Below are 22,381 nucleotides of genomic sequence, written 5' to 3' on the forward strand. Positions count from 1 at the left end.
AAAATCAAATGCTACGTATCTGCATAAACACAGTCATATGCATATGCAGAATTTTGAAATTAGGTATTCCTAGTAGAACTGCTTTATCTTGTATAATGAGGATTACAAGTTAACTTTGAGGTTTCTGACTTCATTTTATTTGAACTATGCTAATTCAAATACGAATACTCATACAAGGCAGAACACACTTAAATATTTCATTTACATGAATTAAAATGAATCCTTTCTGAAATCTTGCTCAATCTTAACATTAAAAAAAAAAAAAAAATGGGGGGGAGAAGTACAGGGATAAATGGTGGGAGTCTGAGGGGAAGAATCCTGATAAGTCGAAAATGTTAATCCAAAATGAAAACACCAGATAAAACCATGAGGATGCCAAGTGGAGGAGTGAAGTGTAAACTGTAGGATGGTCTTCTCAATAAAATCAAGTGACTTCATCCTCATGAGGACTCCAGTGCTTGCAGGCAGCCAATAGAAGCTGCTGATGGACTTCAGGAACTTTCTACTAGTGTAAGTGAAATAGTTCTGGGCATTGCCTCTATCGGTGTTCTGAAATATAACCCTCCCTATCAATTCACAGAGGAACAGAAAATTTCTCCTACATCAGTCATCTTTAACTAATAATGTTCAAATGCTCTAACAGAGTATTCATTTGTGGGTTTTTTTTTTTTTTTTTTTTTTGCCATATGTGAATGGAAAACGTCTAGAAATAACCGCTGTGGTAATGACTTATAGCCTACTGATCGATGCCATTGGGATCTTGGCACGATGTACAGGTAAAGTCCACTATGCACCACAGTGAATATCCTTGTTTCAGTGGTTTATTAGATATTAGCTAATTCATCTTAGTTAACTCTGAACCATCTCATTACAGCTTTGCTTGAACTGTTCTTCCGACAAATGCATTTGGGAGAAATATATCCAATAGCAAATGTGTGTCCCACCTGAAATTTTTTATTTAAAAATAATGATTTACACAAAGATTGTGTGAAAAATGTACGAAAGTACTTGCTCTCTACTGTATGTTATAACAAAGTTTAATTTTGTCATGAAGATACTTGGATTTTTCAAGTTTGTTAAATATTCTCTTTGCCAATGACAATGGAAATGAAGTCTTTATTAAGACTGAACAGCATGGTTTCTCCTACCTGACAGTATAGAATCTTAAAAGAATTAATCGGAAAGTTAAACTAATTCTTATTTCATTAATGTTCAATTGGAACAGCTTTAGTTCATTTTTCCTGGGAACTGTTAATAAGACTCAAATTTAAAGACAAATACTCCTTTTTTACACTAGGGAGGCAGAGTGGCTCTATTTTATTATTTAAATGGTATGCTTGTAATCTCATGTAGTGGAAAGAAGAGTATGAATCTTGCTGTCTAGTCAAACATTTTATACTTGTGAGAGAATAAGGGAGGTAGTGGCAGGTCACACATTTCGGACAGAAATACATTATAGTTAGATTGCATGGAAATGCTCATTACTGTAAACCTCATTCAAAAAAAGACTTAATTATAATGTCTTAGAGGAAAAGAATTGGAATGTTGCATGTTATTTTTTTACTGCCAAGTCAGCGTCTTTGTGATATCCATCACAAGGTTTATATATGTAGCATATACAGCAAAGCTACAAGTAAATAAATGATGTACTGGTAACTAGATTGAGATGACAGTAAAAGAGGAAGAGTTATACGGGAACACTGAATTAGAAGTACATGTCCAGCTGGGTCAGCACGTGTAAATCAACAAAATTTCACTGAGGCTGTTGGAAACACATTTATCAGTCCAAATGAAGTTCAATTTTAATTACCAGCTTCTAGATTAACACATAGTTTAAACTGGCATTGTACTTTTCTGCTCTTAATCCTGAGGTGGGGAGAAGAGGGAAGGTTGGCAGAGATTGGAAAGACTGGATATGTAGTGATAAGCAGAACACCCTCCTAATATGTACCATTGCAAACAAATCTTCTCAGATAGCACTGTTTCATTACAAATACATCCGAATACAGGAAGCTTCACTATTAAATATTAAACCAACAACTGGCAGTGAAAATTAAATATTTTTGAGGATCTGAATTCATGTATTCACTGGCAACCTCTGATGGATTTATTCAGGATCATCTCATCCAGTTACACCACTCAGCAGGTTTCTGAGGTTTAAACACAATGAGCATGAGTAAAAACAGAATCATGTCGAAGCAAATCCAAGGTGTAGTTGACCTAGGAAGAAGAGGAAAAGCACTCCAGAGAGCCACTGACACATCATCACCTACAAGTGCGACTGGCAACTGGACGATACTGTTTTATAATTTTATATACCAATGTGAATCAAACTACCAGTCCCTGCCAGTAACTGACACACTAATTCCACATCTGTCCATCCTTGGGTCTCTGTATTACTTCCAAGTTTATTTGCCTTATGTAGAAACCTATTAATTAATGCCTAAAGTTGTCTGGAGAGTATTTCTTGTTCCACATAACTGGTGGTTTTGCTTTTAGGAGACTGGCATCAAAATACTCTAAATGAAGCATAATGTTAATAGGTATCAAGGTAGTCATTTTTTGCAAGCTAATTATAAATACAGAATCCTTCCTTGACTACTTTTTACATCAGCACATTGTTAACAGGTGAAAACATTTCTCAATTTCTACTTTAAAATGCATGTCTTTTTATTTAATTCTGTAATAATTCTCCACAGTTAAATATGATAAAAAACAGTGTTACAGTATTTGTAGTACACATTTCTTGCAAAACATACTGTTTCTTTCCAAGGGCAAAGCTTGTGGAAAGGTAATCATCTTTGTTTAAAATCCTCGCTAGGGCAACATTTTGTGTCATTAGGTCAATAATGCAACAGTCGGCTTTGATTTCCATTTTCTGAACAGCTTTTCATTCACAGTTCACATATGCAGTTTTTCACAGTGGTCTTCATGGTTAAATTAATTGTATGAACTTGCACATGACAGTTTTTTTAATTACAGTTCTGCTTATCCAATGTATTCTGCATCAGCTTTCTAAAATGAATAGCCTCAAGTTTAGCTACTCTATTTTAAAACTGCCAAACATTATTAGCAAAGCAGAGAAGCAGTTCAAAAAGTAATTAATTCCAGGGCTTAGAGTAAACTGCTATTTTAATTAAAAGCACACTAAATACTAATGTCCTGCTTCTTTGTACTTAGAATATAAAAAACCAGTCTAAATCAGTTATGTTTAATGCATTTTAAATGTAAGTTGAAATATGTTAAAGACATATGTCACATTCCTGATATTTATAAACTGACCCAAAAGAAAAAAAAAAAAAAAGTAGAAGTCTATACATCATATTTCTTAGCTATGCTATTTTTCTTTTTGATTCTCTTTCAACTCATTCTAAATTGGAAAAACAACTGGTACATAGTAGATCTCCTTACCATATTAATTTTGCATAAAATAACAGATCTCAGTTGTGAAGTAATGGAAATAGCCATGTGTAGGTTAAAAAAAAATTAAGGTCCACAACACCTTTCATGTGAAGCTATGGAATTGTGGTTTCTATTCTCTTTAAATTTACAGCTTCTCCAGGTTAGCTATCATTTATGTTACATATAAGAGAGGCACTCTACCTCTGAAGAAACATGAGTTTTAGGCAATTCAATTTGTACTACAATTTTGCTGTGTCTTTTTTGGTGATTTCATTTCCTTGAGGAGAGCAATGAAAGCCTCAGTGGGTTGTCCACAGTGTGTCACGAAGCATAGCATGGCAGCTCCCGAACTAGCTTTGATTCCATTTGCAGCCAGATGAGAACTTTCATCAAGATAATGACCATGGCCTGAAGGAGCTCAAGCTACAAGCCATCTATGGGAAACATATTCTATTTTCTAGAATAGAGTGCTCACTTTGCCCTATGATTGTGTAACCACTGCTTGGTGCTAACTCAGGTACGTATGCACATTGACATTAAAAATTTCACTTTGAGAACCCTTTTTTTCTAGGGAAAAAAAAAAAATCTTCCATAAGTCTCCTCCCTGAAAAAAAAATACAGACCTTCTAAAATACATTAAACACTTGAATGGTGCTAGATACACTGGCTACTGACTGACTAAAACTGTTTTGGACAGTTCATGAGGATTCTGTAGCTCAAGTGCCAAGTTCCAATTTCTGGAATTTAGAGAGACTGAATCTCCAAATTTAAGCATAAATATTCATAGAACTAATATTATTGAACTCGGCTCCTAAATTTATAGTACCAGCATAAATATCCAGAGAGGGATGTTCAATCCTTCATTCTCTGGAGTTTAACCATTCACTTCTTCAACCATTCAGTGATCCAGCGTTAGTGAAACTTTTTTTTTTGGTGTGCTACACACTTGAAAACCCAATCTTTGCCTACAGATAAAATTTTATGCATTCTATTTTTTTTTTTTTTTTCCTGGGAGAAAAGTTTATCAGGGCTATCATGGTATTATCTAACTAAGCTACATTATCATGTGACATGTTAGTATTGGCCCAATGTTATTGATATGAGCATATATCCCATATAGTGTATCAATGCTTATCTTGAGTTTTCAGCTTTTTCAATTTTAAGGTCCAATCTCAGTTTCTTATACTTTTCTAAGCTTTATCCCTTCTTCCAAGTATCTGATTTTATCTTTGTACTTTAGAAAAATGCCTAGAATGGTTCGGCCATTTCTCAGTCTGATGCACAGGAAAAATGTTCTCTTCATTAATTCTTTATTATAATTATTTCACTGAAAAGTTTTACAGAAACCTCATTTTACATAGAGGAATATGAATTTACATTAAGTCTCTAATGCCTTGTGCAAATTAATAAATGTCCACCCAAATTTGACTAAATTAAAAGACTTAGAATTAATTTCAGAAGCTTATTAGAGTTATCTTCCATCAAGAAGGAAAAAGGGATGGAAACAGTAGCAACTAACATATAACTGAAACAATACTTCTTCTAGATGGTGCTATTGCTTAGCTCTTGTTGAAAAAATCTTTTTAGAAAAATATTAGGTTGTGATAAGTATAAATCCACACAACTTACACAAATAAGGTATCGTAATAAGATAATAAAATAATTCACATATAGCATTACCTAACTTTTGAATGTATCTTGTAATGACATTTCCATGTACATTTTAAGGCAATTTTCAAAATTTTAAAAGACAAGTTTTTACATCTTTACATCTGCATGTGCTTGTAATTGATCTGATGACCCACAAAGAGATCAGAGGTCAAGGAGGTCTCTGCAGGTGAAAGGGGAAATTGACTAAATTAGAGAAACGTCCTCTGTAGAGGTATGTATTTCTATTTATTAGCACTTGCAGCATACTAATCAATTCCCAACAATTTGAGTGTGCTCTCTTCTGTTCAGATGCCTAATTTATTTATATGGATTTAAGAATAAAGGCTTCACTAGAGATAAATTGAGGGATTCGGCAGTATAAGTATTCAGGAAAGCCATAGTTCAAAACCCTTTAGCTGGCAAAAGTCCCAGGAACAGAGCACTTGTGTCATCTATTCAAAACATAATATGGCTCCAATATTGAAGTCTGTGAGCATCTCAAAGCTTTTATTATATTTATTTTCAAATCTTCATAGAATCATAGGAAAATAAAGCTGAAAGGGACTTCAAGAGGTCACTGAGTTCTCTGGCACAAGGCAGGAAAAACTACTATATCTTTGTCATTCCTGATGCCTGCTTGTGAAGCCAACCCTTAAAAATACCTAGTGTAGGAGATAACAAAGTCTAGATGGGCAATTTCTTTCCATGCTTCAGTGACCTTATTATTAGAATAATTATGCTAATATCTAACCTGAATCTCTGGATGCAAATTAACCATACATTGACAAAGTACACCATCCAACAGAACATGTCTAAGCATTACAAGAGTATGAGCTTATACTGATCTGAATATCATGGTGTTACTCATTGGAAGCTTACTCCCCCCATTAAGGGAGCTAGATTTTGCACTTAAACTTTATGATTAGTTTAGTCTTTGGCTCAAACAGAATTCACAAGAAGATATCAAAATGGGGTACATCAAAGCATAAACCACAGGTTTAACACTTATAATACCTCCAGATGGGCTGCAGAGGAGCTCCTTGTCAAATTTCTACTGCTCGAGCAAGCTACATGTGGAACTTTTAAAGTGATTTCTCAGTGGTTTATGGAAAGTATTGCAGTTTTAGTTTTGTAACACCATTTAAACACTATGTGGCATGGATATAATATGACACCACATGCCTGAGACATTTGGGATGCCAAATATTCCTCCCTCATTTCTCTCCCATCTACTTAATGCAGTACATGGAACAAGTCCATCACTACTGTTCAACTTACTTGTTTTGGCTGATGCTACAAATCACAATTTGGTTTATCACAGCCCATTTCTGCATAAGCCTTTCAGAACCAAGAAAAGAAACAAATGATAAAGTCCTTATGCTTTATCCACAACATATAATGTCAAGGCAGAGTTTCACACAAGACCATGCTTGCTAGAATATAAGTAATTCCCAGATAATACCTAAATTTTCTAAAAAATCTCAAGGACAAGCAGATAACTGCATTTGTGAAAATAATAAAATAGTAATCCTCATTAATCATACCAATGCCTTTTCAAAATATTCAGAAATGAGCTGCCATACAGAAAGTGAGAAATTATAGGTGATAAAATTCAAAAATGCTCTTACAAGTTGCATACTCTTGATTTTCTATTGTGACTTAGTGTGTTACAAAAATTGTATGTCCTTAACTTTTTTTGCAGTGTAATTTAGAAAGATGACCACAAATTCATCATAACTGCACTGTTTGCAAGGGTCTTTACCTCTGCAAAATTAATCATTTAAAAAACAAACGAAAAAATGCCCCAACTCTATTGATCAGGCTTAATAAGTGAATTTTCATAACAGATTTGAACCAAATAAACATATCACTCTTGTTTTATTTAATGAAATGCTGTATTTGCCACAGTACACCACAAACCACATTCACTTTCTGAGTCATAAAATGAAAACTTTAATAGGATTAGCACTGGATTTTGTGATACCTTTCAGAACCAGAAATACATGATACAGCAAAAAAATAGAATGCAATCATTTGGTATCCATTACTTCAAAGTTTAATAAAAATCTGTTAGGGTAGATCCTTAGATATACAAGGCAGGTAAAGACATTATACATATAATATGCAAGAAAGATGAAGTTCTATCAGAAAAATAAAAAAGAAGGTAAATTCTGTATTGTTTTTTCATCACAGAGGTGAGGATATTTTCTCTTTGAAACTTTTTTTTATGGATGAATATATAGTATTACTTAAACTGAAACTGTTGATAGAGGAATAAATGTAGTGATGTCTGCTTGTGAAAGAAAACCAGGTAATGATCTGGATAACCACAGATCAGTCTGAGCTTAAAAGAAGGCAAAATGGCAGAAATGAGAGTCAAGGATCACCTAAGGATAAATATGCTATGGTATAAAGTATCCACACAGCTTTTGGAGAAGGTAATTTTTTGACATATTTGTCAGAGTTCTCTAAGGTACTAATGAACATGCAAGAAAATGAAAGGCTATTTGGCTAATAGACCATTCTTGGCTCTTCAACACAGTGTGCACATTCAGTGACAACAGGGATGAATCCAATGTGGTAAGAAATAAAATGCTGAAATAAATGGGCAGTTTTCACAGCTGTAGGGACTTTTCAAAGAAATAGTTTCAATAGTTCTTTGTTGTTAAGTACATTTTTATATCTAAATTTGAAAATTTTATGGAAAACAATGCAATATAGCTTGCTGAAAATAAAAAATAATGCAAAACAGTCAAAGCTGAATGTATTACAGAACTTCATAATATTTGGTGATGTATCAAAAATAGAAGATAAAGCGGCAGATTAACTCAAAGATGTAACACCAAGTAACATCTAAAAAAGAAATCACCCAGCGACATGCAGTAAAAAACTGTAGTTTACTAAGATGCATTAAAGAGGTCTTGAATTTTTGTGGTGAGGTCTTGAATGATATCAGTTAGAATTTTCAGCAAGCAAAAAGACAAAATGAGTATTATCAATGATTAGGAATGAAGAAAGAACAAAATAGACAACTTGATTAGAACTTGGACTCTTACATGTTTTTTGCAAAACTTTACAGAAAAGTTAGCAGTTTGTTTAACTAAAAGCTGCATTTGTGGAATAATCTTCTCCTATCTGTTTCCCAGTCTTGAGTGAAATAATTTGTTCAACTTTTGTCCCTTTTCGTAATACTATATAGAGAGGTCATCTTTCAAAGAGAAAAAAATGAAATTCACTTTCATCATATGACTTGAGATACAGATGGAAAGAAATGCAATTTTTCTCAGAAGTTTCGGTCGTTCTTAACATGATTGTCATGATTTCAGGTGTTTTGAAAGCATTGCAGAAATGACATCCTGAAAATCTTGATGTACCCGCAATATATAATGTTATGTTCCTACCTAAATGTTAGGAAAAAGCTATTTGTCCTGGTTTAAAAGATAACCTCTCCTTAATCATCATCTGAATTTTTTCTTTTCTTGATTTAACACAAACTTACAACTGATATATGTAGTATCCCTTCTGATTTGTTACAGACCTAATGGAAAAGAAACCGATTTAAGGTTTGAACAATGTTTGGCTTGAGAGCAAATGTTCTGTTCATGTGATTGACTAAATGAAGGGAAAACAGAACAGAAACAGAAATAGAAGCACAGTGATGATGCCAGCTAGTTGGTTAACTTTGTTATACACCTTAAAGATGCCTTAAATGAAAGGGAGTGTTGTTTCATTGTGAATATGAATTATTTTAGAACAGCTTTAATAATATTTGGTCATATTTCTGAATATGGTGCATCAGACACACTTCTCCTATATGATGGTGTTACACGATTTTCCTACAGAAAGAAGATCCTTCTCTCCTGAAAATCAAATATGTCCATCCTTTTTACCCTTCTTGAAATATAATAATAATACGGTAGCAGATTATCTGACTAGAATCACATGGCGAGGTCAGAAGAGTTGTCCTACTTTTACAAGTAAGATAAGCCCATTTAAAAAAGAATACTTGCTTCTTCACTGAAATTGCATGTAATTAATCACAGGAGTACAGAGAGAATTCAATTATTATTTTATTTACTCATTTCTTTTTACTTAAGCAATAGCTTTATCTAGTCAAATACAGAATGGTGTAAAATGTGACATTGACAGTATGCTTTAAGGAAAATTCTTGTAAATGGCAAAAATCTTACTTGGCTGAAATTTTTAATGGCAATGAATGAATTTGTATGACAGTGTATTAGAAATGATGATTAACTTATTTTCAGTATTAATATAGCATAAAGCCATTTCAAAGACATTATAAATAGGAAAATTTGAATGAGGATGGACAATTGTTTACCATGCATGCACACTGAACACACAGAAGTACAATATGGCTTTAGTCTATAGAGTTGCACAATCCTGGCATGCATCAAAAAGAACCAAAACACATGAGAATGCATGAGAAGATAAACAGACTTCAATGCCAGTCCCCTCAGTTACTGAAATACAGCCAAGGCGACGGCATGATCAATTGACTCTATGAGGAAAATAAATTACGTATTATTCAAAGACTTGGTGATGAACAAAGCACTTTGCAAAAATAGGACTTGAATACTGGAGGTTTTTCCTCATGGCTGCCCGGACAGAAGGTACAGAGAAAGAAAAAATTGAGGGGAACACTCTGACCATAGGACAGAGTAGGTGATCACTTTATGCAAGCTACAGAAAACCTCTTCCTCTGACCTTGAGGTAGTAGATGGTGACTAATTAGTCTTCTCTGCTTTGACACCTACAGTTCACTGTCCTTGGGGCAAGCAATGTGTAGCTATTTATCTCTGCATTCTTTAGTAGCTTTAAAAATGAGATGATAAGACATATCTAGGTTCACGACTAATGTGGATGTAGGCGCAAGAACGTCTTACATTGTCAGATATATTAACATAATGTTAGAGTTTCAAAATCATCAGGGTATTCCATGATGTAAAAACATTCAATGCAGCAAATACTTCTCTGCAAAACGCCCTTGAGCAATATATTTTACTATTCCTACAGGATAACCATTGCAAAAAGAGAATATAGTTCTTCCAGGAGGTAATGAAAAGTCAGACAAGATTTCATTTAGCAGTTCCACCTGCAGACACTTAGTTTGAAGTCTTTCACGTGGTGTGAAATGATGTTGGTGTCAAGAATAATAAGACAGTTCTAAATATATTGAAAAAGGTCATGTAGGAAAACAGACAGTGCTGATGGTATAGTCACATGTCTGGGGATATGAAAGTTTTGATAGTGATTTATTTTTGAGGGAGGCAAATATTACACAAGCTGTTCAAGTACCAGTTTGAGGGTAAATACCATTTAGAAAGTTGCTAAAGGCAGTCTCATGATAGTGACATGAATGATACAGTGATATTAATAGCAGGTCCTTGGGCCCTTTTTCATTACAAGTTGAAAATAAGCAAACACTTGAATTTCTGGTGTCTTATAAACTACCAACTGACTGCTGTAATCCTCTATAAAGCTGATATAGATCATTGCCCTAAGGATCTGCAGGATCTGTTAATAGAACATAGTGGAAGAGAATAATTTCATTCTTCTTAAGATTTATGCTCATCTTTTCATTCAAAATAAAATAAAAACCTTTGACTGTTTTAAGGATGTTGTATGCCCTTTATGTTTAAAGGTCAGGATATTCGCTTGGATGAGAGGATTCAAAAAAGTTTTCAGACAACACTGAAAAATCTCAATCAAAAATTCTTCTATCTGCAGGTCAGGACCTTGAGCAAGCATCCTGAGATTTTCACCAACATGAGAAATGATGCAATACAACAAAAGATGTTCTGACATGGGATGGGGTCACAATTACTTCTTTCTGAGTATATTTTTTGTGTCTCCACTCTGATCTATTTTTGCCAAGACAGTTTCAGAAGACCTCTAAAAGTTACAGATAATAATTTTTTCCTGGCAAGAACTTTTTTCTTTCAAATGAAATAAAGCAAAACATCTCTATCACATGAATTCATAGTCCAGACGGAAACAACTCTGAACATATTTAACAGCAAGGTGGTTATACCTCCATTCATTTCAGTTTTGATTAATCAGGTCACTGAATCAATTTTAGATGAGTCAAGAAACAGAGCTATATAATTTTCTTCTATTAATATTTTCAAAATGCTTTATGAAACATTTCTGATCATATGTGCTTGTGAGAAGAAAAGTATCCTGTATTTATAGGTGATTGTGTCACTCCAATTTATAGAAGGGAGAGGAGGTTCTTTTAATACATGTATACTTGATGGCAAGATTAAGACACAATGGGTCAAACATTAGCCCAACCAGTTTATAACAAATCCTAGTCATTCAGGGAGATGGAGAAGGGAAGAAGGGTGATAGAAAAGACAGGATATGGAAGCAAGGAGTCTCTTTAGGAAAAAAAAGAGGGAGATAGTCACCATGGGTTTAGCGTGGTTTGTAGTTCAGTCACTGATCTTCAGTAGTGGTGGATCATTGGGCATTGTTGTTCGGTTGACAATGATGACAGTGACCACAGAGAGAATGGTGACAATGGCGATGCCTTCCAATGGCAGTACAAACTTACAAATAAGTCCAAAGTGACTCAAGAGTCAGCTCTTTTTAGAGTGACAGCTTCTGGCTTTCGGATCTCAGCAGGAACTCCTTTTGTTCCTATCTTCTGGGCCATTCCAGCAGATAAGAGGTAGTACGGAGGTGCCAACTTGTATCTTGCCTTCACAGGATAAAATGGTATCATACCCCAGTCTCCCATAGCAAGCTGGAGTTATTTTGTTCACAGGCCAGTAAACGGTCCTAAGCACTCTCTTCTGAAGGCAAACAGCTCTGGAGGATCATAGAATTGTAGAATCACCAAGGTTGGAAAAGACCCACAGGAGCACTCAGTCCAACCATCCACTGATCAACAATAGCTCTCATTAAACCATGTCCCTCAACACAACATCCAAACATTCCTTGAACACCACCAGAGTTGGTGACTCCATCACCTCCCTGGGCAGCCCATTCCAGTGCCTGACCACTTTTTCAGAGAAGTAGTATTTTCTAACATCCATCCTGAATCTCCCCTGGCACAGCTTGAAGCCATTCCCTCTAATCTTATCACTAGTTACATGAGAGAAGAGGCCAACACTCAGCTCACTACAATCTCCCTTTAGGTAGTTAAAGAGAGCCTCCTCATCTCCAGACTGAACATTTCCAGTTCCTTTGGCCATTCCTCAGTGAAAGAAAAGCTTTCAAATGTATAATTGTCCTCATAGTGATGCCAACTGCCACATGATAACAACCACCTCTCATCTCCTATATAAGTCAGTCTTATCACAAGAAATGTCTCAGAAAGCAAGCTTTGAGCCAAAAACAAAGAAGGGATCAGACAATTATGGGATAGCAACTTTATTCTGAAAACATCTCAGGAGATCAAGGTACCAAAGAAGATCAACACATCCAGTTTCCCTGCTTCCATGTATCATAATTTGAATTTAATTCATGCATAATTTATTACCTGTGAATGCAGTTCTGTTCTGGAACACATGTTCTGAAATACTGTGAAAATGAAAGGTGAAAATTTTATGAACTATTTAATGATCTTTTCTCTGATCTTCCAAAGCAGCTATGCATTTCACTTGGTAGACTTAGGATGATCAGTATATTTAAGCTGAAGAATAACTAAGCAGCCCATTCTGTGTTTGCCACCTGGATACTTGCAGTCTTAAGGGAAAACCAAGGGAATCAATCAATCAATCAAGGGAAATGAAGACGATTCAAGAAACAAATTTCTGGAAGTTGTTTTCAAAAATATTAGATAGGAATAAGGTTGTGCAGGTATTTTCCTTAAGGCATTTGTATTACATTTATAATTTTATAGAACTATCTTACTTTCTCTGTTCAAGGACAATCAAGAATGAGGATCACTAATACAGTGTCCGGAAGTTTTCCAGTGACAAATAAAAGAAATTTCAGAATTTACCAATAAAACTTACACTGTTTTAAGTAAAAAGACAGGAATGATGGAAATATTTAAATGAACAAAAAGTAAACTGCAACACACTAACAAAAGACTTCCCTTCACTACCATATATTTTTCAGACACATATTATAAACATCCTAAGATTTTCTTCAAAGTTAAAAACAATTAGTGACCTAATTGTCTTCCAGTTAGGAATGACCAGCTTATTCCTGAATGGCTTTACAAAAGTAGATTAACAAATTACATGAACAAATCCTTGCAGATTAGGTACATGAATTCACAAGCCAACAAATATTATAGAAAGAATAAACCGTGTCTCAAGATTTTCCAGTGAGCATGCTTAAGTAGAAAAATAAGGCAACTCAATTCCTTTACTTGTAGATAGACAGATTTTTTTTTTTTTTTTTTTTGCAAGAAATGGTAATATTGTACTGCAGAGATCTCTCCACCATATGAAGCACTTACCATAATCTGGAAAAGGATGTATCAAACCAATCAAATATGGATCTAACAAAGAGACATATTGGCACATAAAATCAGAGCTACTGACAATCTTTCGACAATCTTATTTTTTCTTTAGGCCTTTAGCACTGAGTATAAACTTACAGTGGCATGTCTCTGCCTTGACATAACGGATAAATCAGACTAAAATATAAATATATTAGGTTTGGATTTAAAAAAAAAAATGCTTATTTTTTTTTCCCAATAATATTTCATAAATTGGATTGTCAGCTTGCTGCATAAGCCAAAGAAAAATGTTTTTGTAGTATCATCTCATGACACACAATATAAATTCTGCACAAGTTCTCTTTTTTGTAATGTGTATCTTTCTCCATTTCAGATTTTCTTGCTGTTAGATGAGCTTCAATAGTACTTTGCTACATATACAGCAGCCTTACAGGATATGAGACATTTGCCTTTTTTTAGTCAGGGACAAAAGAAAACTAGAAGAAGGCAACAAATATAAAAGGAGTGAAAATGCATACATTAAAAATATCTGATTCTTTATTATGATTGTTAAGATATTAATGTTGATTGGGTTCTTCTTGATTTATTCCTTCAAGATACTTTACTTAATATTTTTCTAGAATCCTAGAATACTTCAGCCTTTGCAATCTACAATTTTGATCATTTGAGGTTACCATAATCTGAGACAATTACTCTGTCATGTAACATAGCAGATCTCCAGATGCTTTACTGTGAGGACTATTGCAGATACATACAACAAATGAAATGATGAATCTGCATGGCTTGATTAAAATCTTGATTATAGTGGAGTAGTAGGAAAAGCTTAATTTCCTTGTTTGTTTTTTTTTTTTTTTTTTTTTTCCCGATCAACTATTCTACAAAATGTTCTAAAGGTAAATTTTTTGTCATGTGGATCATGCTCTCTTGTAGTTCATGATTAATGGTAATTATTCTTTCAATCTAGGATTTATATTTGGTGCCCATTTATATAAATATGTTTGTGTGAGTATCTTCATAAATACAGTTTGTCATTGCAATCAGAATTTCTAATTTCCTGTTACACAGGAACACTTAAGAGTGAAACACTTCAGACAAAAGTATATGCAGACCACTGTAAAAAAAAAAAAAAAAAAAAAAAAAAAAGTAACTTCAACTATTGTTTCTCCATACCCAAATTCTATGGCCAATTTCTGATGAATTGCTGTACTTGCAGCTGTAATGTTGTAGGGTGAAAAAAAGGCATGTGGAGTTTAAAAAAAAAAAAAAAAAGATGCACTGAATTGGCACTAGAACTCTTGTTTCACTGGGAGATGAAAAGAATATGACAAGACAGATTTAAGGATACTCTGTTCCTGTTAACTAGACACGTATCAGATGAGACTGAAATTACAGAGAAGATGAAAAAGAGATATGAGTCAGTTAAACTTTAAAAGGTTACCATAGTGGCTAAATTATCTGTACTGACTGTTAACATCTCACACAAGGATTGTGCATGATTGTATGTGCCTTTTGCTACATATATACAAAAGCTGGTTCTTGCTTTCTTCTCAGTGGCCCTCTAGTAATAACTAGGGGGTTGGGTGAGAGAGGGGAGGGAAGAAAGGGCTCCTTAATCTGTTTGGCAAAATGCATCTTGGCCACAAGCCTCTAAAGAATCCAAGAGCTCAAACTCAAACAAAAAAATGGCATCTATTCTTATACAAACATCTCAACATACTAGTCAAAAAGTTTACATGGTAACCTGGCAAGAGCAAGTAACAAGATAGCTATCCTTGCTTTACAATTAAAAAATAATAGATCTGTGAAAATAGTGAGATTCACAGGTATTTTTCATTATGTAAACTGTTAGCTAAATGTGAGCAACCAATCAATATCTTAAAATAGTTCAGACTGTGTATCAAAAAACAGTTTTATTATGACTAGGGATCTCTAGATCTATAGTTGCTTGTGCTTAGATATTTCAGAGACCAGATAAGCTTCGGATTTTTAGATGAACCACTAGCACACAAAACAAGAGAGTTTCATTATACTTCTACTGTAAAAGATTAACGGACAAAAGAAAAAAGTCAAAGATAGGGTAGATTCAGACAACTGAACGTTCTTAACAGTGACAGAGTCTTGCTGTGATACAAAATGACAAAGTGTAACACTTAAAGCGTATAATCCCAAGAAAAATACAGCTTTCTGATACCAGTCAGTCATAAATTGCTTTCAAAATCAGAGAATAAAATTTTGGAAAACAGAAGGGCACAAAAGGAAAAGAAAGGGTAGCAAGAGTTAAGAAGCATAGATGAGAAAAAAACAAGGTTTGTGTCTCCCACACTCCAGTTAAACTCTCCAGGTGGACTGAGTTGTAAGAAAGGATTTCATCCTCTCAAAATTTGGGTCTATGAAGAATAGAGGGTGTAACTTTAGCCATGTCTTTTACATAAATAGTCAGCCTGTGAATGTCCCCTGACCCTTAGTGCAAATCAAGCATTAAAAGATAAAATTTAGTCAGACATGGATATACCCCATTTCAGAAATTTAGTTGCATAAAGGTCATGCAACATTAGAAAATTGAAATTGGGAAATTCTGAAACCTTTGAAGCTATAAAAAGATTTTAAGGACCAGGATCTATACTTTGTATTTAAACATCTAAAATGGTAATCATCAGTGAAAACGTTTGCCTCAGTAGTCTTATCTCTGTCTTATTTTAAGATATCTGAAATGTTCAAGATAAATAAATTCTAGCACTCTCCTTTAGGGTGCTGTGATCTTTGAAAATATGTTTACATATTCATTTGAATTGATTTCACCATCTGTTCAGATATGAGTGGCTGCTAAATGATGATCTGCATAATGACGCTTACAGTTTCCTTCACATGTTTGAAACTTTCCTTACAAAACCCTTTTTAGCTGCAGCTCTATAAACTAGTAGTCACTCTTTGAGAAGAGTTGAAAAACTTTTTAAAACTGATTTTGTAACCTCTAAAAGCTCCGAAAAATGAGTACGTAGTACAGTTAATCTAGCTTATATTCAGTGCATTTCTATAGCAGTGAAAAACCTAAGAAGATATCTTCTTTCACTTGAATTAAGACTTTCAAAATGTCACACTTACGTGAACTATTATAGACCATACAAAAAAGTGTTTATATCTAAATTGAGTGTAGGAGTACTATTTGCAGATTCGAGAATTGTTTAACTTCAATAAAATAATGACCTGAGATGTCCTTGAATGGATTTTATCAACTAAGAAGCAGAGTAAGTTATTGACCTGTCATATATTAGAACATTAGTCAGGTAATGACAGCCAATGATTAAGGTATGTTAATCTGCGATTTCATTCAGATATTCTATGACTGGTGGATCAAAATTTAATTTTGCAATCTTCTGCCCTTTGATGTGGAAACATTACTTTCCAGTGATTTAACTTAAGTATGAGATGCAAAAAATATATATTTGGATCAGAGCACCACCAGACAGTTTTAAGTGGTTCAGCTCTGGTTGCCTAGTTCTAATTTTACATTCAGTCACATATAACTAATTTCCATTTCTGAAGTTTTAAATCAAGCTGAAGCCCTCTGGGCATACTCTTTCAAACACATCTTTTCTTTCCTTTTGCCTCAACTACGCGTTGCTCTAGATTCACAATCAGATTTTATTACGAGAGCTTTTGTTTCCAAATACTTAATTTGTGAGAAAATATTCTGGTCTTTGTTGATGAGTGGACAGAGTATTTACATTTCCTACATTTCCTAACAAAAATACTGAGCAAAGAAGTTTCCTCCTGTACTAAATGGGCAGCTTTGAAAAGCTTAACAGAGCATCAAGCGATTGTTGAGAATGCAAGAAAAAATGAAAATGTGCCAGGGAGCAGCAGGAAGATTTAGCTCCAGATTTCATGAAAGCATTAGTCAATATGGGTTTTCACTATCTCCATGAAAATTTTTACACTTTCTTCAGCTTAGCAACTCATTTACACCTTTGTTCCACGCTGAAGTCAATGATTGGTATTTGTTTTGTATTTTCTTCCTGATTTAGTTCATCAGTTACCAATCAACAAATGATGAAAGCCTGATGTGAAGAATACCAAATCTTTCAGGAAATGTTTGTCATTTTAGTTTAGGTGGGGACTGTCAAGATCTAAGTAAAACTCAAAATTAAAAAAATAAATATTCTGAATTGATTTCTACATTGCAATCAATTAATCACTCTTGACAGAATGGGTTTTTATGAGTTGATACCATTTTTGCAAGCAATTGGCTTGAACATGACAAAGCCTTCATTATTTGCCTTATAAGGCAGGAGACATTGCTGTGTCCCTTTGGAAACACCAACCTGCCAGCTGCCAAGAAAATTTTGTCTGGGTGAAGACTATAAAAAATGGTCAATGGCTTATTAAACTGGTCATTGACAGGAGCAAAATCACTTCAGGCTTACAAGGGTGTAAAATAAATAACAGGAAATCTGTCATTTATATTGTGCACCTTTTGGATTTCTAAAGGTTTTTCACAGGGAAAGTCTTGACAAGTTTATTGTCTGAGTCTGACCAAACAAGAAATTTAGGAGCCCATTACAGTACAGGGCATAACTGGCAGGGTTTTGGTAGTGGAAAAGGAATAGGAATGGCCTGTGCATGAGTTCAATCAGGGTCTGAACTGTGCTGAACACAGTGGCTTCCATCTGGCTCTGGACAGCACAGATCACTGTGCAGCAGAACAATTAGATAAGCTTATGGTGTCTCTGCGAAGGCATTTAAGAAAGGACATTAAATGCTGAGAAAACAATCCCAGAGCAGGAGGGATAGACAGGAAAAAACACAAAGGAGGGATAAGAGCAGGAAAGACACTGGAAAACAGAGCAAAAAATATCATTAGAGTAGGAGCAAGACAAGTAAGAAGAAAACCAGGACAGGAAGGACAGCAGAACAGGAAAATCACTGAAGGAAAGCTAGCAGCCCCAAGTAGGGCAGGAGCAAAACAGCCAGTTGAGCAGGGACAAATTGGAAACTCAGGATGAGGAACGACTTTGGAGCAGCAGGAACCACAAGGCACTGATCTTCATCAGCACTCTGATAGGCCTGAGTACAGCCTGCATCAAGGGAGTGAGCAGCCAGGAAAGAGGGGAGGAGAGTGGCCTGGAGGGAACCTGAAGTGATATCCATAAATGTTTGTTTATTTTTTAGCAGGAGAATCAGTAATGTTAATTAGCAATGTATTATGTTATTTAATTTCCTTGGCTCAAAACTAGCTAGAAGAGAATTACTCAGAGAGAAGATTCTGCACTTAAATTTTGTTTGAAGAGAGTAGAAACAATTAAGAAGGGCTTTTGCCTTGACTATCAACTTAGATGAATATTATTTGCTAAGTAGGTATACTTCTACAGTTATTTAAAGATCAAGCAACTAAGGGATAATTATTGTAATACTTAATTTGTGAAATATGTTCAATGACTCTTTGATCTGATTTAATCAAGCTGTTAGAAGGAGAAAGGATTTTCATTAAAAAAAAATATTCTACATTCTCTCTAGTTATTCTCAAATATATGCCTGAATAAAAGTAAAAGAATGAGGACTAAATTTCACTGTGCTTGTATAAATGCTGAAATTGACTTAGAGACCATGACATTTAACATGCTGTATGGATGTAGTCAAAAAAGTTAAGTAGTTAACTAAACATGTGAGTTTAAAGTACATTACTTAAACTTATGTACAAACCATATGAACATGCTCATTCTGAATATAAGTGGCATAATTGATTTGGTGCAGTTCACTTCAAAACACATTAATCTGAATTAAAACCCTGTGGTTCTGAATAACCATCTCTACACAGTGGTTTAGTGTAATTTAATTAACATAATCAAAGCACTAACCCATAATAACTTTGGAACATCTTTACACATCTTTTGTGAAGAGATAACTATGCATCCCTTTCAGACTATTTGAGATGAATTATAAATAAAAATTGTTCAGTGAAAATACTGTCTAATAATATAGGTGTAAAACTGATCTAGCTAGGGCATAAATCAAGATTGAAAATATTATTACAGTGTTTGAAATTAAAAAATACCTTGTGAGTTTGCTTAGCAAAGGTCAACAGTGTAGCTAAAAAGAAAATAAATTGTTCCTTCATGTACTTCTAGAAAGAATTAAGAGAAGCTGACAAGGCAAGACTCAGAAGAGATATACTGCTGATTCATTAAGCCAAATATATTACATGGAAACATGCGATTTTGCACACTTGTTCAGGGTAATTATTTACATAAGATGAACCAGAACAGCAACCAAACTTAAAATTTAGAGTCCTTGCTGGAATTTAGAAGAACAGATTTGAAGTTCTATGTATGGTTTGAGTAGAATGGGAATTTGTTCCTGGAAACAGTGAATAGTTACATCCTTCCTTGTGAAAACAACAAGGAAACAAGCCAACAAACAAGTTTAGTGGTCTTTTGTTGTTGTTGTTTTCTTTCTTTCTTTTTTTCTTTCTTCTTAAATAGAGTTTTTCAAAATCTCAAAAACATTGATTTCCTTCTTACTCAATCCTGCATATCTGTTTACCTGTGGCAATTGATACAATTTCTGTCTTCAGAATCTTTGGTCAGGCCCCTTGATAATCAGTGGCTTAACAAATAATTTGACAAGTAGATAAGACTTCTTGTTTGTGTATGTTGCACTTCTAAAAATCTGTCTCAAGCAGTAGAAATAAAACAGGTAGTGATTATTCAGATCAATCGCTATAACACAGCAGAGAGCTGTGAACCACACTTTTGTTTTTCTTTAATTGCAGTTTAGTTTGCTGGAAAAATGACTTCAGTTTAACTCTGGAAATGAAGGTCATTTATCTTCACTTGTATTTGTCATACAGAACAAAATTGGCAGCACTAAGCTTCCCAAAAGAACAGGCAGAAACAGTCTGACCTCTGCATGCATACAAAGAACAAGTTAAATTCTTAGGAATTCTCTGATCTTAGCCCAAAGGTAGCTTCTCTTTAATAATCAAACTCAATTCTTTCAGAAGCTTTCAGTTGTGATGATGCAGCAGGACACATCAACTTTTTTCTTGCTTCTTTAACCAAAAAAAATTAAAAAATAATAATAAAAAAAAATTGAGAACGATATCTTTATTAAGGTATTGCTCTGTTAATAATGAATTCTAGAAGGGTAATAAAGCACTTTTCCTCCCGTAGAATTCAGTGGAGATCAGTAATACCATATCACAGAGCAGGGTACATCCATAAAATTGTAAATTTAACATATACCTTCATATTTGTAATCTAACTTAAAATTTCATTGCAGCTCCCATTTTGTATAGATTTCTGCTTAGGATTCTGATTAACCCTCTTCAAAAAAATCTAAGCTATGGCAAAACAAACAAACAAAACCATCAAAATCAGTTACTGACAAATAAATTGTCTTGTCTTCACATTTTGTTCTTTCAATTTCCATGGGGAGTGGTGAATGAAAAAGATATGATGGAGGACAAAAAATGCAAGAGATATATATAGAGAGAAGTTAAATAATTCTACTCATCCACAAATTTCAGTGAAATGGAAATTAGTTCAAGCAGCTATGTTCATGTCCAAAGCTGTAAGTATGAAAATCATGGAACTCAGAGAAGCCTAGTTATAGACTTTTACTCCAACATCCTTAAATGTAAAGCTGCTCGTGTCTGTACTTAGTTAGTTTTTAGATCATTGAAAAAAAAACCCAAACCCAACCACTCTAAATTATAAGTGCTATGTTGTAGTAAAGGTTTAGTTCAGGTTAATTTATAAAAAATTATTACAAATGGTCAGAGTACAGCAGTTCAGTATTAAAGATTTACATAGGGTATCATAATTCAGTACCATTTGAGAGTTTGAATCTCTGCATTAACTTGTAGATTTTCAATGACCAGAATCTTATTTCGAATTTGCATTAACAAAGGCTATCTGCTTTTTATTCTGTATAACTTCTTTAATGATTTCTCCTGCTAACTGAAGCCTGAAGGCAGAAATACGATTTCAGAAGCTGCCAGTAAAAACTTGAAAAATTTCTCACATATTTTGCAGAAATCCTTTACAGAAATTGATTATTTGGACGTATAAGAAAGGATGTAAGGAACTACTAGATGATCTTCAAGGTGTTTTGTAGCCTAGATGACTCTGTGATTCTGATTAACATGTTGGAATAGTAATATTTAAAAAATAATAATAATAAATGAAGAAAATTACAAGAAATTGTTTCTTGGGATGAGAGAATAAAGAACAGTTTCTTGGTAACCAAACTGATGAGATTGTGAATAAACTAATGATTAAAAATACAAGGATTTTAGGAATTCTTGAAAAAACTAGAAGAGTTATTTTGTCCAATTCTCTTTGTTCAGGTTGCACTCCAAAACTGTGATGCCAGAAGCAAAATTAGAATGAAACTTTAAGTTTCACTTCTATACCTAGTAAGGTTAAATCTTGATTAAAGAAAGCCTCACTTTAAGTTAGCAATATTTCCTCTGCTTGCTCTCCAGCAGTCTTTCTAGTACTGAGACCTTTTCATATCTGCAAACATTTTGGGGATATTAGTGCTGTTTATTAGATGGGAAAGACTGAAGTACATCAATTCAAGCCTAAGATATCCTTCAAGTAACAAGTGACCAACCAATAATAAAATACTTTGTAAAATCCTTCCAAAGGCAACAGCCCATGAGCAGCTCTAGGAAAAAAGTGCGCCTCCTTTCAATACTTACTTTAAAGCTTATATAAAAAATCAGAAACAGTGATCTACAGATAGTGACTCTACAGAGACTATTTCAGATAAAGATCATCTTGGGTATCTGAATAGGCTCAAAGTGATTCAGATTTTAGCAGCAAGTACATTTCATGACTGAAAGCTGTATTTAAAGACTTTAAGGAAGGACACCTTACTCTTTTT

The sequence above is a fragment of the Centrocercus urophasianus genome, unplaced genomic scaffold (assembly GCF_019232065.1).
Source record: "Centrocercus urophasianus isolate 14NV4802_14NV808 unplaced genomic scaffold, USGS_Curo_1.0 seq_11, whole genome shotgun sequence".
NCBI classification, from domain to species: Eukaryota; Metazoa; Chordata; class Aves; order Galliformes; family Phasianidae; genus Centrocercus; species Centrocercus urophasianus.